Below are 8,784 nucleotides of genomic sequence, written 5' to 3'. Positions count from 1 at the left end.
TTTATGCGATTAAAGAGAGTCCCGATCATGTGGAGTGTTTGAAAGAGTTAAGTACCCAAAAACGACTTCACAAGTTTCCTAAAAAACTTGATTAGACTACAAACGTGAATGCCGTTTTGTCGGGTACCCTTCCCCCCAAACTCCAAGATCCAGGAGCACCCATTATTTCCATACAAGTTGGTGAATTTAAAATAAAAAGGGCAGTGTTGGATCTTGGAGCGTGTGTTAGTATTCTACCAGGGAGTCTCTATGACTAATATGATTTTGGTCCGCTACAAAAAGTCAACACCACCGTGGTGTTGGCTGATCAGACTCCCATGTGTCCGAGGGGGATTGTAAGGGACGTAATTGTGAAAATAGAAGAGTGTTACTACCCAGTTGACTTCTTAGTTCTTGATTGTGCCACAAGTTCAAAGAACACGCACCCTCCAGTCATTCTGGGTAGACCGTTCTTAGCGACTGCTCATGCAATTATAAACTGCGTTGATGGAACGGTAAGTATGAAGTTTGGTGACCACGAATTACAGTTAAATGTGTTTTCAAATGCTACTGATCCTTTTATTTCAGGTGAACGCTCAAAAGTTGAAAATGGTGATGAGAATGTCTCTCCTGCAAAGGAGATTCAAACCAAACATGAGTGTTTTATGGTTGACAGGTTTGAAGTGGCAGGGAGGAAAACACTAAGGAAAAAGGAAAGTGTGGCTCATGAGGAGTTCAAGACTATTAAAAAGGGATGCCACGAGGGAAGAAGAAGAAAAAGAAACCACCTGAAGTTCATAATGCAAAAAGGAGGTTAAAGTTATTCAGTCCAATGTGGAATATAGTGGATGACTTACTAGAGCATTGGCGGGGTACCTACGTAGAGGCCATGGGACGCAAGCATCCCACTCGACCACCATAAGGGTATATCAGGTACGGTCTGGCTGAAGACCTATAAACTTAGCGCTCTCGGGAGGCAGCCCGAGGATGTAGAGTGGTGTATATTTGTTTTGTTTTTGCATAAGTACTTTTGCAGGTTATCAGGTTATTAATCTCTATGGATGCAATGGTGGACAATGCACGGATTAGAGTTCAGTCAGAACCGTCCATACTCAATCTCCATTTGGACGGGGATGATTTGCACACTAATTATAGAGATTGACCTGAGTACTTTTTGGACACGGCCGTGAATGAAATGCTATACGGCCGTGGTGGAACATGACGCATGACACTTCTACGCTTTAAACCAAGGGAGTCTGTTCCACTTCTATTATTGCATTTTTATCCGTGTTATTGGTGGTGTGAACAAGTTATGTGTTAGGGAATGTGTTTTTGCTAATTGTGTTAGGCATGGTCGCTCATGAGGTTTGTTAGTTGGTATTCCCGGGTTCTGTTTTTAAAACACTATACATTTGGGACAATGTCGCCCAAGTGTGGGGATATGGCAACCCGGGAAGGCAAAGGCTTGGGACAGAGTTTCAAAGAGGTTGAAAAATGATTGAAAACGATGAAAACTGAAAATTTTGAAAATTTTAAAGAATTTCATCGCCTTAAGTAAACTAAATGGATATGAAAACCAAATGTTTCAATCACTAATGGGTTCCTTGCCGGTAGTAAACTAACATAGTCCCTTGTCATGGTCGTTCCTTTAACTTTCATGAGAGTAGGTCCGACAAGTGTTTTTTGGATAAAAGAATTGAAAAGAGATGTCTATTTAAGGGTAACATGTTTTAGATTGCATATGCTACGTGTCGGCAACCTTTTTACCCTTTCTTGGTGAGAATTTTGAGCCTGTAGACTGATAAAATGATCTACATTATGACTTCATTTGTTGAGAGAAGGCCATATGTTATTCTGTGTTAGAACTTGTATGATTTGATGCATGCTGAGATTGTGGTTTGACATGTGCACGTAAATGATAAAGGTATTAGGATATCTCTTACACCGTTATGTTTCTTTTATGTTTACCCAACCATTACCCTTAGTAGCCCTGTTGAGCCTATACACCATTCATTTGTCCACCTAATACGAATTGTTTGATACCGTCTGTGAACGACAAGTTATGAATAATTGAAAAAAAACAAAGAAAAAAAAGAAAGTTCTGTGAATATTGTGTATGTTTTTGGGTAGAAACCAACCCAAAAGTTTGTTATGTGCAAATAAAGTTGTCACGGTTTGGTCGTTTATCGTTCGCCACATAAAAATCTATAAATATAAGCCAAATATCTTCCTACCCTTAGCCTAAGCCCAAAACCAAAAGTCCTTTTGATATGTGCCGTGTTATATGATATAGTGGAGGTATGATTGTTATACAAGCCTATGTTTACAGGATTTCATGTTTGGTTTTGAGTGATATAAATGCTAGCACATTACACGCTAGTTCAGATATTAAACCGAGAGGAGAGTTTATTGTGAGAGGCGTGTAGCATGTGTTCTAATCCTAAGCATGTTAGTTTTGAATAGATAAGTCTTAAGTTTTATAAATTGCATCACTTGCTTGTCAGACTGTCAATCTCGATTGTGTTAGTCTATGGGACGGGTATGACTTGGGACTTAAACGGTTGCATCGGTATAGGGGTTTAGAGGTATTGTAACGATGGTGAGTAATTCCGTAACGGTTTGCTTGAGGGCAAGAAAAGGTGAAGTGTGGGGATGTGATAGAAGGGTAAATAACCGTGTTTTAACATGTGTAAATATAAGGTTTTAAGTGTTTATCATTAAACATGGTTACTTTGAGTGTGTTTCTATTTGTAGGTACCCAGAGCTTAACGGATGGATATTGAAGCTAAACGGGAGGTTTTCGGGAAGATTTATGAAGGTTAGAAGCTTACACACAAGTTGGGAGTTGCAAAATGCGAAAAATGGTAAGAAACCAGTACTTGGCACAAGAAGAAACCAGTTTGGCTCAACCTGGTGTCAGTTTGGGTGCAATACAGATGCGAGTCAGTCAGGGGCGCAACCTTGTGCCAGGGGGCGCAACCTTGCGCTGACAGCAGATAGTCACGCGAAAATTCAGGATTTCACTTTATTTTAAGATATCTTCAACCCCAAAACGAGATATTCACTAACCCTAGCCGTTTTCCACTTCCCAAGGACGAATTTTGGAGTTCCCAACCTCAATTTTCATCAATCTTTCATGCAATCAAACATCCAAGACAACCAAGAAGATCAAATCATGACTATGAGTGGCTAGATTCTTTTGTGACCACCTCCGGGTGGATGGTTCATGTATGTGAAACTCAAACCTTGTTTATTTAGTTTTTTGGATTGTTTTTCATAACTTGAAGAATACTTGTGGTTTAGTTTGTTTAAAAGAATTGTGAGTGTTGCAATTATTCATCTTTTACCATTCGCATTCGGTTTTCTTGCATCATGAGTAGTTTGGTTATTGGGTGGGTTATTGGCACTTATGATTTGGTAATTAAATTGCATAGGTTATTATTAAAAACTTGTCTTTGATTATCAATCAAACTAAACCGTTAACAAGACCTTTTGGTATCTATCTAATTAAATAGGTTTGGGTGAATCATTGAACCGGAAATCCAGAGGGGGTTGCTTTTCTTTAAAATTGATAACTTTCTTAACTATTCTCGATCAAAAATCTCAAAACGCAATCAAAGCAATAGTTTTTCTTAGTTTAGTTAATCTAGGTTTCTACAATCAACACTAACCACATATTCCCTGTGGAGACGACCCTACTTACCCTTGCTAGTAAAGGTACTTAGGACCAATTTTTAAACTTGTTTTTGACCGACCTTTCGACATCGATCACCAGTGATTAGAGTTATTACCCTAATAACAGGCAGAGTTTCGGGTTTTAGAGTATAATACCGAGCTACTATTTTGTTATAATAGAGGCTAAGAGAAAGAAAAGAATTGAACGAATTGAAATGTGCAGAGCTCGTTCTATTTATAGCTGAAACAGAAGTCTCTCGCGCCCAGCGAGAGTTTCTTCTTCTTCCTTCGCGGCCCGCGAGGAACCGTAGGGCGGTTTAGGGTATGCTGAGTCATGGTGTGGTCTTGACACGTGTGACGATACGTGTCGCTCAACGTGTCCGGATAGTAACTAGTCTCTCGCGCCCCACGAGAGATCTTTCTTCGTTGGTCGCGGCCCGCGACAAAACAAAATTTCATTTTTATTTGATTTTTCAAACCGAATTTCATCGTACGTGTTTGGGATTAGGATTACGGATTATTGTGGGACTTATTTGAGGGTTGTTACAGGGCTTGCCAAAACCCAATAAATCTATTCGTTTGCTCCGCGATTGGATTAACGATTGGTTGAGGACCTCCCGAGAACAACAACTACAACTTAAGCACATATAATAGATTTAATGATTTCATTCCCTAACTATCATATCAAATAAGCAAACATGTATCTTCCCCCGAGTATTTAAAAGCAAAACATTTAAAAGAGGGGTCGTGAATCTCACAAATTTGCATTCCGTGCAACTAGCAATCTGAATGTCCGAATAATAATATATAATCCCGACCTATAAGTGTCCTAATATAATAAGATACTAAGGTCTAAATATGTGTTTATGTGACAACCTGTAATTTCGAGAGTCTTTCTTTGTAATTTACGTGAACGCTATTGGAAGTGTTTGATTAAATGTGAATGGTTACGAGTTATGCATTGCATGAATGTTATAAGTTTGTATGTATGAACGTGTTAAGTTTAATTGCACATGTGCACACGGTTCCCAAGTCGCACACCCGCCCATCGATCGCATATCCCTCTAAACCATGCGGGCTTCTGGGAGCCCAAAGCCCTTAAACCCAAAACCAAGCCCAAGCCTATTTCTTGTGGCACGCATATATGCACATAAGAAGGCATATCATTCTTTTTCCAAAACTTTTGCAAACCCTAAACACCTTCCAAGCACACACAAGGGTGACGACAACCTCTTGAACTCGACGAGCCCCTCATTGCGGAGCATCCTTTTCATCATTCGAGCATATCTCCTACGATCTTTGGTTAGTATACATATACATGTTTTGATTAGTGTGAATTGTTCTTGACTATATGTGTCTTGATGTGAGTTGTGACAATAATCATGGGTTTTGCATGACAACATGAATGGTGATAATAATTAGGGATGCACGATAGTGAAGTTTCGATGAACTGGTTGTGAAAAACAATTGATGCGATTAGGGTTTGCTAGGGCACAGGATATAGAAAATGTTGATTTATAAACTAGGGTTGCATGATGATTATAATCAAGGATTTTGTGGACTTCAACTAGTTCAATCGGATTTGAATATGTTGTTAACAATTAATTGTTATTCTAGAGTTCATGTGCATGATCGATAAAAGAAAATGATGTTTGTATTGTCAAAACCGGTAGTGATTTGGAATGATTAGGGTTCATGTTGATTAATGCTACTTGTATGATTATATGGTAATCTCAATTATTGAATGGTTGTCGATTGGTAATCGATTGGAATTATGGAATGAAACCGATTTGATCATGAAATTTGGAAGTTGTTAAGAATTTGGCTTAAATTATGGCACTAAGTAACAGACCTCACACACCCGATCGCACACTTTGCTTGAGGTCGCACACTCAGAGAGTGGGCCTTTAAACTGATTGGGGCTTCAGCTTCCTATCTGGGCCGAACCCAAACTGATCATGCCCTTTTGGGACTGTGCGATTGAAAGGGGGGACCGCACACCTGAAACATTAATCGCACAAGTTGAGGTTGGTCGCACACATAAGACCTGATCGCACAGTCCGGGTCCAATCGCACACCGTGTTGGGCCTTAACTACTTGGTTCGCACACTTGTAAAGGGCTATTAGTTGGGCTAAACGTTAATCGCACATTTTATATGGGCTCATAATGAACCGCACACCTACGGCTGAATCGCACAATTCACTTTGGGCCATAGTGACTGGGCCGCACAATTGCGTAGCGTTGTTAGGTGTTTATCTAAATAACAGACTTGTGATGTGATCTTGTATATGGCCTGATTATGTGTTATGTGTTATGTGATGACGTGAATGGTGTACAATATGTTGCTACGTGAATTGGGTACATGTAAAACTAATTGATTGTGGTAATCTTACTAGGCTTCGATTAACTAAGTGTGAACAAGTAACTAGTCTTACCGAGCAAACCAAGGTGAGTTCATTGCTCTTTTTCAAGCATGCGCCCGGGGGAGGGACGACTGGTAAATATTCCAGGGAGGAATATTGGGTTAATGGGTTTAACTGGAACGTTAAACTGGGATGTTGGATAATACACTCATTTTCTATCACTTAAGTCCCATCTACTACTGAATTAGTTGTCGGGGAGGCAACGGGGTATTTAGTTGATAGCGCTATTAGGCTTGGCACCCTCACACCGTACTGGGGAGGACGGGCGTGAACTAATTTCCTTAATCACTCGACCAATGTTTGATAGAGCATTGGGGAAGGGCAAACAAACTGGAGCCATCTTGCGGTATCGAGTTATTATCAACATGCTTTAAACTTATATTTGGTAACTAAACGTTTTAATAAACTTTGAACTCGCCAGCGTTATGCTGATACACTTGTCTGCATGCTTGCAGGTCGTTAGATTCATGGACTTGGAACTTGCTATCTGGGAGTGCTGGAGTGGTCATAGGTCGAGTCTCTTGGATACACATGACATGTTTATTGGTTTCGTACATTAGTTTGAAACAATTGAATAACTATTTACTTTATGTTTCCGCTGAACGTATTGGTTTTAAGTTATGTTTTGGGAATACATTACGTAATAAATGGAAAATTTTTTTTAATATCTTGTTATAGTTCAATGTGATTGGTGGCTGGATCCTGGTACGTCACACGTCCCACGGGGCTTCCGAATGTGGTATTTTGGGGGTGTGACAGTTTACTCCACAAGTCTTTCACCAACATGTTAAGACTTAAGATGTTAACCATTTCAAAAACGTTTGTTTGTGACAATGCGTTAATGGGTAATTATCTGAATGATCATATATGTATATTACCACACAGGGTGGGAGTTGGCTAGAAAGCCTAAGTTTCCTAGAAAGTCTAGGAAGCAATAGGGAGGTGACATGTGTCTTTTAGTTTTTTTATTCAAAATGGCATGATGGTAATTTGATTATTAATTTTATTTTTGGAATATTATATATCCTAAACTATCCGGATATTTATGGAAACGTATCTCTTTGACAATTTCAAATCACTACGATTTCAAAAGGGCAGTTACTTTAAATTACGAAGTTCAAATCATTAACAATTTATTCACGTTGTGTTTTATCAGTTACTGGGTTCATCACAATATGTTTTAGCAGTTACTGGTTTCAGTTACTGTTTCGTCACAATGTGTTTTATTAGCTACAGATTTTAAGTTACTGTTTCATCACAATGTGTTCTATCATTTACTGGTTGATGTGATTTTGTGTAACACCTCGAAATTTTGCATCCAATAATGTATTGACACGTGTCTTGAGTTTACACGTGGTGTTAAATATTGAATAAAGGACTAAAGTTGACAAACATGGAAAGCATGTAAATTCGAGGGTTAAAAATGTCAACGAGGGATAAATACATTGTACAGTAACCCTAAATGATGCTCGTACCTTCAAACGGATAAATCATGGATCGTACGGAACGAAATACGGAAGAAAGTGAGAAATTACAAACTACAGGGGTTAATTGTGTCAACATGTTTAAGTAATACCTCTGAGTGACCCTTTAACATACCCGAGGCTTTGTAACAGTAAATTACGCTCACTAGAATATAGATATAAATTTCACGAAGTTCCGTGTTAAAACGAGAAAGTTATGATCAATTCCATATGCAAGGGGTTAGAAGCGTCAACAATGAAAGATAAGACTTTTCGGATAGTAATTAAACTAACCGGGGACTTAACGGCGCGGGTAAAAGTCACGAGGCCCTTCTTCGTAAATAATCGAGGCCCAAATCGCAAAGTTACCCCTTCGAAACCGAAGGTCAGGCTAATAATGGCAAAAGATTTGAAAATCTTGATTTACAGGCCTCAGGCGGCCCGCATTAGAGAAACAAGGAAGTTCAGGCAGGCCGCGAGCCATATGAAGATACGGTTCCTGACGTAAGGATTCAGGCGGCCCACGTGAGCCTAGCCTAAACCTTAATGAGGCCGCGTCAAGTCCCCAGAAGCAGAAAACTCACACAGATTCAATGTTTGAGCTTGTAACCGACCTTGGATGCATTAATTGAAGCATGGGCGCCCCCTACATGTCCCCTAACACTCAGGGACAGCTGCTCATCATCCATGAGCAATTATAGGTTGAGTTGTAATGATCTTATGCCCAAAGTTTCACTATAAAAGGCAATGTAGTGCACCATTGTTCATTACACCTTCAAGCAACTCATCTGCCCATTTCTGGAGCTCTAAAGCATTCTTCTAACATCTCTGGTCGTGCACCAAGCTTCTGTAAGTTTGCCTAACCCTTTGTGGTTTAGTTTTCCATAGTTTTAGCTTAAAAGTCAATCCGTCGTAATTAACGGTTGACTTGGCGATAAATCACAAATGGTCCAATGGTTTGTCGAATCAAAAGTAGTTATATGTTGGTAATCATGTGGGTATTAAACCCCTAAAAGGGCACCCTCTGATTCCCACTCTAACTAGTCCGAATGTCGAGTCAAACTTGCTTAGAAAAAGTCAACAGAATGCTATTTTGCGATTTTAAGCATAATCAGTAATGTAGATGGTGTGTAATCTGTTTTAACACTCATATAACATGATAATAAGTATATTAACTAGTCTAAGCTTGTTTGATCCGACCATTTACTGTTTTGACCCGGTTCGGAACCGAAAGACGCAAAAC

The sequence above is a fragment of the Helianthus annuus genome, chromosome 11, assembly GCF_002127325.2.
Source record: "Helianthus annuus cultivar XRQ/B chromosome 11, HanXRQr2.0-SUNRISE, whole genome shotgun sequence".
NCBI lineage: Eukaryota > Viridiplantae > Streptophyta > Magnoliopsida > Asterales > Asteraceae > Helianthus > Helianthus annuus.
The sequence above is the reverse complement of the archived record's forward strand: the minus strand, read 5'-3'. Positions refer to the sequence as shown.